Source organism: Bubalus kerabau, chromosome 13, assembly GCF_029407905.1.
Source record: "Bubalus kerabau isolate K-KA32 ecotype Philippines breed swamp buffalo chromosome 13, PCC_UOA_SB_1v2, whole genome shotgun sequence".
In the NCBI taxonomy this organism is placed as follows: Eukaryota; Metazoa; Chordata; class Mammalia; order Artiodactyla; family Bovidae; genus Bubalus; species Bubalus kerabau.
The window spans coordinates 36,005,337-36,016,025 of record NC_073636.1 but is presented as its reverse complement, the minus strand read 5'-3'; positions in this window follow the sequence as shown (position 1 = coordinate 36,016,025).

Genomic DNA, 10,689 nt, shown 5'->3' with positions numbered 1-10,689 from the left:
CCCTTTGGAATTGAAGAACTGTTAAGATGTGGTAACTCATGTCCCAAATCATGGCCCTTGGGCCAAAGCAAGCAAACTGCCGCAGGTGGGCTCAGTGCTTCCAGTGTAAAGGGTGTATGCAGACACCTGGGCTGTCAACCTGAGCCCTTCCCTTTACTTTCATTATCAGATATGAAACTGCAAGTGACATCCCCCAGCTGCTCAGGGCTGGGGGACACACCCAAGGCTCTGAGGCACGGAGTGCTGGCTTATGGTCAAGACCTTGAGATCCCAGCTTCCAGGCTTTTGCTCTTTCCAGTCCAACACACAGCTTCATGGGAGCCACTGCCAGGAGGGCGTGAAGTCCCCATGGCCTGGGTTTCATCACTGGGAAGCTGGCATCAACACTGGATGGGTAATGGGAAGGAAAGCAGTGTCCTGTCAGGAAAGACGACAGTTTTCTGCTCCCTGGCACCTGGGAGAGGCCTCCAGGGATGGCTGGGAGCCTCTGAAAGTCCTTCCCAGCTGCTGGCGTGAGAATATTCCCAGCCTGTGCAGATGCTGGGGGCTGGGAAGTCATTGTGAAAACCATCTCAACCATCCTGATGGCATCGGATCTGTTTCTAGCCTGTAAATCAGGTAAAAGCGGACCCTGGGCATCATCTTCTCATGGTAGCAGATGCTGTCACTGGATCTTGGGGGCCCAGGTGGCCTGGTATCTTCCCCCGCAAAGATGTACCATGACTACTCTTTGTTTCCGAGGCTGTCTGTTTCCACCTGTGCCCACACCAGTGCCCACTGCAGGAGGGCAGCAGGCCTCCATGGACCCTGTGCTGCTCTCCACAGGTGTTCCTGCCCGGGAGGCTCAGCTGTGGGAGCCCGGGCGATATTTCTTCAGTTCACTGCCTAGGCCCTGACTTCTCACCAGGGAACAGCTACTCAAATCTCAGCCCAGGCCACCCCAGCTATATCTAGACTAGCCCAGGAGCCTGGGGATGGTCTGGGGACCAAGATCCCCATGGCAGGGGCTGGGTCCCTGCTCAAGGCTGCACGAGATGGCAACATGGCCCTGATCAATTTGCTGAAGCACATTTCCATGGAGAACTTTCACATAGAGGCAATTATTAGCATTTGGTTACAAGAGAATAGTCTATGAATAAGGTTAGAAATTCCAGCCCCATTGATTCTGTGCCCTGATGATTCTGCTTGGCCCTGGAAGTTGTTTTGCCCTCGTTTGGGCAAAACAGCTCTGCCTCTCAGTCGGTGCAGTCTCACTCTCTATTCGTTCTATCTCCTTGCTGTTGGCCTGGGCACCAGGGAAGCACAATGTGTCTTTGGTAATTTCCTCCAGGGGCCCGAGGCTGCCAGAAAGAAAAATTATAGCCTCTCCTCTCACTAAATCCAAAAGTCTGGTCCAGTGACCTTTGCTTGGAGACTATATTTCTCACCACTGCACCAAGAAAAAAAGAAGTCCAGCCCAGGGCTTTGATCCTGAAAAGCATGAAAAGAAAACAACACACAAAACAAACAAACAAGTCAGCCCAGCCCAGCCTGGGCAAAGGGAATTTCTTTTCATGTGGTTTCCTCGCGCCTACATGCTGTGACAGGTCCAGGATGGCAGGACACTGAGATTGGATGTTTGGGGAGAGTCACACTGGCCGCCTGGCACAGAGCTGGATTCAGAGTCCCTAGTGGGGACCTGACTGCCTGCCTCCCACTCCCGCCACCAGGCTGCATCTCCCATCTCTCTGAGTTCCTCATTCAGGACGGCTCCCGCAGCACCTTCATGAGACTGTCCCAGGGCAGAGCTAAGGTGAGGATGGTTGAGGTGAGCCCTGGGGCACAGCCTCGAGGGCGCACATGGAGGTCCCCTGCTGGTCCTAAGTGTCCCTTGAATGTTTTCTGCTTCAGTCTCTGCTCCTTCCACAACACCTCCCTGCTGTGGTTGGGCCAGGTTGATCCAGAGTGACCAAGAACCTAAGCAGAGAGTGGTGAGAAAATATCAGGGTTCCACCAAACTTTTCCCTCTGCAAATTGAGGGAGGTTTCAAACTCGTGACCACATTCTACAAGTGTGTGAGAGGGGATGTGTGGGCAAAAAGGTCACAGAGACCCTGGACACAAGCCACACTGCTGGAGTTCACAGGACAGGGTGTGGCATCCCTGTCTGTGTGGTTAGCAGGTGTGCTGGGTGTAAAACACCCCACCAGGTAAATGCCCACAGGAATTTTCCTTCCCCAGCATGAACTTTCTATGCTATGATAAGCTCAGACAGTCAGTTGTGTCTGACTCTTTCTGACCCCATGGACTGTAGCCCGCCAGGCTCCTCTGTCCATGGAATTTTCCAGGCAAGGATACTAAAGTGAGTTGCCATTTCTTCCTCCAAAGGATCTTCCTGACCCAGGGATTGAACCCGTGTCTCGAACCCATGTCTCTTAAGTCTCCTGCACTGGCAGGCAGATTCTTTACCGTTAGCACCACCTGGGAAGCCCTCGCAAATATCTGAGGGGATTCTTCGGAGATAGAGATGTTTCTCAAGTGGAGACATGAGTCAATGAGACCAGGGTTATTCCTGGTGATGTTTGTCCACTCAAATTCACAGACTCGAAACCTGGAGAAATGGCAGTTACAAAAATTGTATCCCAAGAGGATGGCCCTGCCAGTGGGCTCTGAGGAGCCACGATGCAAATTGGATCAATGGATTGGACACTTACATTCAGGCCCATGGCACAGACTTTATGGTGCAAGGACATTAAAATTGGACTCTCCTGCCTTAGAGGCCTGTGATGGTGGAATTGATGCCAAGCATCCCTGCAAACTGCATGAGGGAAAAACAGACACCAGCTTAGGAAAGACAAGGAACACAGAGCTGAGAGGGGTCTTTACAGAGAAGAGTGGTGCTGAGGCAGGTCCCCAGCGTGGGGATGGGAGGGAACACGACCCCTCAAATCAAGGCGAGTGATAGAGGGAGTCTTCAGGAGGAGGCCTTGACGTGGCCCCTGGGGTTTGGAGGCTTGGTATTTGACTCTCTCCATTAGTTAATCACAAGGAGCCATAGTCTAAGCCCAACAGGGCCGGAAAGATGGTTTCCCTGGAATGTATTTATTTCCATCAACAGCATGACAAACACACCTGTGTTTTTCCCATGAGTCCACTGGATCTGTAGGAAGGAGATGGTGTGGGGACATCTTGAAAAGAAGCTTCTTTCAGAGGGAGTTCTCCTGGAAGGGTGAAGGGCTCCAGGGAGCAGTGGGATCCAGAAGCACAGCAGGTGGCTTGCATGAAGCACTGTAGGGTAGGGCTCCCAGCCAGGAAAGGGGGGACCCCACATGCCTGCTACCTGGGGAGCCCAGTGCCATAGTATAACTGCATATGAAATGGTCCATACTCACATCCTTTCACTACCAGCCTAGCCCTGGAAATGATCAGAGCCAGGGCCTGGGGGAAGGAGGAGGGATGAAAAGTCAGGAGCAGAGGCGGAAAGAAAGCCCACTGCCCACCCCTCCCTCACTGCTGGCTTTACAAGGGGAAAGACTCTGCCTGTCAATGAAGTTTGTTCTGATTTATACCACTAGTACTCTTTTACCTGCTGAACTGAGATTGTTTATGGGACAGAAGGGCTTGGAAAAGCTTTGAGGTCTGCTTCAGATTTCATGTAGGGACATGTAGGAAGTAATCCTCAAGATGACTTTCATGGTGAAAAATGGGAAAGAAGACTGTATCTTTTCCTTTTATACCTATGAAATTTAGCTCATTCGATAAAATACACCATAAATAGGAGTCCCCTCCTCAGGGGTGTTTGGGGGAGAATGGATACATGTGTATGTATGGCTGAATCCCTTCACTGTTCACCTGAAACTATCACAACAGTGTTAATCAGCTATATCCTTTACAAAACAGAACGTTAAAAAAAAAGAAAGAAAGAAATCCCCTCCCCAAATCCTCACGGTGATTGTCCTGACAGAGCGCAGAAAGAGGGGAGCGGCTGCACCAGGGAGTCCCTGGTTTACTGGGACTGCTATAGCAAAGCCCCAAAGGATGAATGGCTTAAACAAGAGGAAATGTATTTCCTTGTGGTTCTGGAAGGTAGAGTTTGAGGTCAAGGTGTTAGTAGGGTGGGTTTCCTCTGTGGTCTCTCCTTGGCTTGTAGATGGCTGGGTTCTCCCTATGTCTGTGTCTGAATTTCCTCTTCTTGTAAGAACACCAGTCATGTTGGGTTAGGGCCCACCCTAATGACCTCATTTCAACTTGATTACTTAGTTAAAGACTCCTACCTCTGAATAGTTACTCTCTCCATCATGGCTCCCAATGAAATTGTTGATGATTTTAATATCCTTTCAATTATAATTTTTTATAGAGTGAAAAACACTGCTCTCATGAAAATACAGAATAAACACATCAAAAATGAAGAAACCAATATGATAAAGCTGATTGCAAGGGCACTTTGAGGATCTGACTGTTTATAAACATTTTGAAAACAAGGTGAGGTAGCATTGCTAGGGTAGATACAAGACTGGTTCCTGTTCCACAGGCCATAGTGCTAATAATCTGTGGGATTATCTCTTGCACAGAAATGTACAAGTTAATGTGTAACTTTACAGTGTCTGGGTTCTAATCAAATAGCAAATAGTGAAGTCAAACACAGGTACATTCTCCTAGATAATCTGGTGATCTGAGGTAGGCTTGTAAGACGTGTTCCACCGTGACATTGAAGAGACACGTCACCACGTGTGCCTTATTCCCAAGTTTTCTATAATGTTTCTGGGTGATTCCTTCCAACACAGAGGCCCCTCCATTTCCCGTCTTTGTCTCCTGAGGACCTGGTTCTCTGTTTTACCCCTGCTCTGTATCTTCCCCTGTCTTTGGCTCCCAGACCAGCCAATCACAGCAGCCTCCTGCCTCCCAGTTTCCATCCACCATTTCCTATTTTTCCAGCTCACTTCTCCTCATTTCCTAATCCCCACAATTTTTCAGCTACAACAAGAGCTTTAATCCACCAATCCCATCACCTTTCGACGTCTCTTCCTGAGACCTGAGAGCCGGGACCCTTTGCTGCAGGGCTTGCACCTGGACAAACATCTCCTCAAGCCACAAAATACCAAGAAACTAAAAGGGACTGGGGTCAATTATGGAAAAATGAGATACAAAAAGCCCCCAAACCCAACTTCCACTTCTGAAGAGCAGTGAGCAAATGCAGGGTACTGCACAGGTCCCTTGCACTCAGTACCACCAAGTGGGTGGGCAGACCACCTAAGCCGCCCCTCCAGACAGACCCCTGAACCTGCCCCTGCCCTCACCCCATACGAGGCACCAGCTCATTCCTCCTTGAGGAGCAAACAAGGGAAACTGTTACTTGTTTTGACTTCCTTCTGCTGTAGCAGGGGCCCCAATAAAACTTTGCCTGAATGTCTTGTCTGGCCTCTTATCAATTTCTATTGATTAAGGAGGCAAGAGCCCTGGTCAGTAACATTATCATCTCTTGTCTTCAAATCCCTTTCCCCTAGCTTAAATCCTGTGGCCAGTCCTTATAAGCACCCCCTTTCAGATACCATCCAGTCACCTGCTTGGCTCTCACTGTGCCCCCTCCCCTGGCTAAGCCACACCCAGTGGTAACTCTTCTACTTGTCCCTAGCCCCACACAGCTGAACGTTGCTGGTGACAGTCATGGACATAGTGATCTCTCTCACTGAAACTCACAATCACTGACCCTGTGGGGGTTCTCAGCATTCCCAGATAATCAAACTGCATGTCCCATGTCCATCCTCTCTCCCATTCTCCCAAATCTGGGATCAGTGACCTTTTCGGTGAAGTGATGAATACTAAATATTTTTGGCTTTGAAGGCCATCACCTCTGTACAACAACCACTCAACTTTGCAGTCTGGAAAACCAATCCCTGTGCCCAGAGCCCTACATGATTTCTTCTCTCACCTCAGATTTCCCATGCTTCCTCCCCTATTCTTACTTTCAGCTGAATTCTTATTGAAATAGGACTGAGAAACTAGAAGCAAACAGGAAACAACGTCCACAAACTACTCATGAGGACCCGTGTCTACAAGCCTACTTTCCGGGTTCTGTGGATACACTGCTTTTGTTTCTGGTGAGGCCAACCCTCCTCTTCCAGGACTCAAGGGCCCGCCCTCGGTTTTCTCTGCATCAGCTGTTTTCACTCCTTGCTGGGTTGTCTCAGTCAATATACAAATACAGTGATATTTCTCTGCATGTGTGCTAAGTCATCTCAGTTATGTCTGACTCTTCTGTGACCCTAGGGACTGTAGCCTGCCAGGCTCCTCTGTCCATAGGGATTCTCCAGGCAAAAATACTGGAGTGGTTGCTATGCCCTCCTCCAGGGGATCATCTTGACCCAGGGATCAAACCCACATCTCTAAAGTCTCCTGCATTGGCAGATGGGTTCTTTACCCACTGAGCCACCTGCATAGAAATATCCAATCACTATATTGTGCATCAAAAGTTAACATAATGTTATAGGTCAGTTATACTTTAAAAACAAACAAAATCATAGAAAAAGAGATCAGATATATGGTTCCTAGAGTTGGGTGGGGAGGGGGATTTGGATGAAGGTGGTCAAAAGGTACACATTTCCAGTTATAAGATAAACAAGTATTGGGATACAATGTTCAACATGATAAATGCAATTAACGCGATGGTGTGATCACTGACCTAGAGCCAGACATCCTGGAATGTGAAGTCAGGTGGGCCTTAGAAAGCATCACTACGAACAAAGCTAGTGGAGGTGATGGAATTCCAGTTGACCTATTCCAAATCCTGAAAGATGATGCTGTGAAAATGCTGCACTCAATATGCCAGCAAATTTGGAAAACTCAGCAGTGGCCACAGGACTGGAAAAGGTCAGTTTTCATTCCAGTCCCAAAGAAAGGCAATGCCAAAGACTGCTCAAACTACCACACAATTGCACTCATCTCACATGCTAGTAAAGTAATGCTTAAAATTCTCCAAGCCAGGCTTCAGCAATATGCGAACCGTGAACTTCCTGATGTTTAAGCTGGTTTTAGAAAAGGCAGGGGAACCAGAGATCAAATTGCCAACATCTGCTGAATCATGGAAAAAGCAAGAGAGTTCCAGAAAAACATCTATTTCTGCTTTATTGACTATGCCAAAGCCTTTGACTGTGTGGATCACAATAAACTGTGGAAAATTCTTCAAGAGATGGGAATACCAGACCACCTGATCTGCCTCTTGAGAAATTTGTATGCAGGTCAGGAAGCAACAGTTAGAACTGGACATGGAACAACAGACTGGTTCCAAATAGGAAAAGGAGTTCATCAAGGCTGTATATTGTCATCCTGTTTATTTAACTTATATGCAGAGTACATCATGAGAAACGCTGGACTAGAAGAAACACAAGTTGGAATCAAGATTGCCAGGAGAAATATCAATCACCTCAGATATGCAGATAACACCACCCTTATGGCAGAAAGTGAAGAGGAACTAAAAAGCCTCTTGATGAAGGTGAAAGTGGAGAGTGAAAAAGTTGGCTTAAAGCTCAACATTCAGAAAACGAAGATCATGGCATCTGGTCCCATCACTTCATGGGAAATAGATGGGGAAACAGTGGAAACAGTGTCAGACTTTATTTTTGGGGGCTCCAAAATCACTGCAGATGGTGACTGCAGCCATGAAATTAAAAGACGCTTACTCCTTGGAAGGAAAGTTATGACCAACCTAGACAGCATATTCAAAAGCAGAGACATTACTTTGCCAACAAAGGTCCATCTAGTCAAGGCTGTGGTTTTTCCAGTGGTCATGTATGGATGTGAGAGTTGGACTATAAAAAAAGCTGAGCGCTGAAGAATTGATGCTTTTGAACTGTGGTGTTGGAGAAGACTCTTGAGAGTCCCTTGGAGTGCAAGGAGATCCAACCAGTCCATTCTGAAGGAGATCAGCCCTGGGATTTCTTTGGAAGAAATGATGCTAAAGCTGAAACTCCAGTACTTTGGCCACCTCATGCGAAGAGTTGACTCGTTGGAAAAGACTCTGATGCTAGGAGGGATTGGGGGCAAGAGGAGAAGGGGACGACAGAGGATGAGATGGCTGGATGGCATCACTGACTTGATGGACATGAGTCTGAGTGAACTCCGGGAGTTGGTGATGGACAGGGAGGCCTGGTGTGCTGCGATTCATGGGGTCACAAAGAGTTGGACACGACTGAGCGACTGATCTGATCTGATGTTATATAAAAATTTTTAAGAAAGTAAATCCTAAGAGTTCTCATCACAAGGAACAATATTTATCTTTAATTTTGTATTTGTAGGAGATGATAGATGTTCACTAAATTTATTGTGACAACCATTCCATGATTTATGAAAATCAAATCATTATGTTGTACACCATAAACAGTACTGTACACTAGTGAAATTGGAAGAAAAAATGGATATTTCTCGACTTCTTGATTTCCCTTCTTCTTCCAGCTAATGACTCATTTCTCTCCCTTCCTTTTCAGTAAAAATCCTTGGAGTCGTATGTTATATTGCCTCTGATTTCTGTCCTCCTGCTGTCAAATCACTTTTTGGTTGACAAAAAACTGATTTTTCCTACTGTAACAGAGAAGGACACTATGGGCCCTTCCTAAGACAGACCTCCCACCTATGTCCTCCACCTGTGCAACTTGTATGTGGAAAAACTTTAGCCAAAGAATAAATTTAATCAGATAAATGAGAAAATGCAAGCAAAGAAAAATAGTCAAGACCGAATAATAATGGTTTAGTTATTAAATAAAGTCAAAGACCTTTAGTTCCTCTTCAAGGGCTATAGATAATATTCTGAATCATATCCTAAGAGTTGTCTTATAGATATTGAAACCCCCACCAAGTGGAAGAAATTAACTACATGATAACCAGACTGTAGCCATGACATAAGCTGCCAAAATTGTGAAAGTTGGCCTCAGGGAAATGGGTACAAACCAACCCTGGAACTGAAGATCGACCATACTTAAAACAATCAAAATGACACTGATCAGACCACTGATGACCAGTTTCAAGATGACTGTCAGAGCTGACTGTGCTGTTTCTGCATGTAGTCTCCTCTCTCCCCCTACACACCCCTGAAACACCTCTTTAAAATCTCTTGTCCCCTGTTGACAATGGAGAGTTGTTTCTTTGGGACATGAGTCCACCTTCTTCCCAGGATTGTCCCCTTTCTCAATAAAATTATCTTTCCTTCTATCCAATACTTGTCTCTCAGTATTGGATTCTTAAGCAACAAGCAACCGAACCTGAGTTCAACAACACTATCTTTCCACCAAAACTGCTGTTTTCTCCATCTTCTGAGTCTCCACATTGTCAAGTCCACTGGTCATTCTTGTCCTCACATCCCTTAATCCATGACAGCACAGGCGCTGCTAGCATCTCCCTCCTCCATACATAACTGTGAGTTTTTGCACTTGGCTTCTAGAACACGATTCTCTTGGTTTTCCTCTTTCTTTCTTGGCTTCTTCTTTGCTGGTGAACATTGCAGGCATATGCCCACCTTAAGGCCTTTGCACTTACTCTTCTGTTCTTCTGCAGGTAGCACATGTTTCTCCTTCACTGTCAGCTGCTTGAATGACACCTTCTCAGTGAGGCAGTCCTTAGTCGGGCCACCTGTCCAAAATCAAAACCCCCTCTCCCAACATTTCCTATTCCCTTCGTGTTTTACTTTTTATTTAATACTGAGTTCCATCTAATATGCTATGTATTTTATATAGTGACATGTTTATCTTTACTGTCTGTCTCCAAGAATGTAAAATATTTGACTATCTTACATAGGTTTTATGAAATCAAATAAAGAAGATCTTTGTTAAAATCTAAAGACAGAATATTTGTTATCACAGCTGTTCGCATATTGGGAGAACCTAAGAAAAATCAAGTCAGCTAATGGACTTTTTCTTAACTTAATCTTTAAAAAAATTAGGAAGTAACTGAACTCTTTTGCAATATATTCATCTGGGAAGATACAGGCTTCCTTTCTTGTGCCTTCTGATTCTTTGGGTCTTAAAATCTTCCCAGACTTCAGATTAGTAAGTATATGACTCCTGTTTAGACTCTTCTTGTGAATCAAACTATGATCCCTTTGTCTCCTTCTATCTTTGAAATTACATTCTAGACAAGAAATAGGCTTCCAAATTATTCCCCACAATTCTAGAATCAACTTTCTGTGGCTTCAAAAACCCTATTCAGTGCTCATAAACTCAATCCCAGGATGTTTAAACTCCACAAGGAAAATTTGATTCAAATTGGCTATATCCGTTTATGTAATGTGTCCACCAAAGGATAGGCTTCTCTGCCTTCTCAGTTTGTTTTGGGGTATGGCTATGGGATTCTGGCTGTGTCTTCTACAGCAAGGCTATTTTACAGTGCCATTTTTATTGGCAGAAACTTTATTATGCCAATCTAAATGGACTGGTGAAATTATTTTGAAAATAATCTTGAAAGGTAATCAATAACGCAGGTCTGACTTTATGGAGATCAGTTTTCTCACTCCCCATCTAGCAATCCAGACTGTCAATCATAAATTGAAAGCAGTAAGTGTTTTTTGTCCTAGTCAGAAGAGGAGCCCAGGCACAGAGAAGCAGTGAAAGTTTGACGTTGGAGAAGCCGACATCTTTTCACTCAAATATCAGAGCGAGGGGCGTGAGTCCCATGGAAAACTGAAAGAACTCTTTATGGGTGTGATGCAATCCTAGGAGGCGGCCAC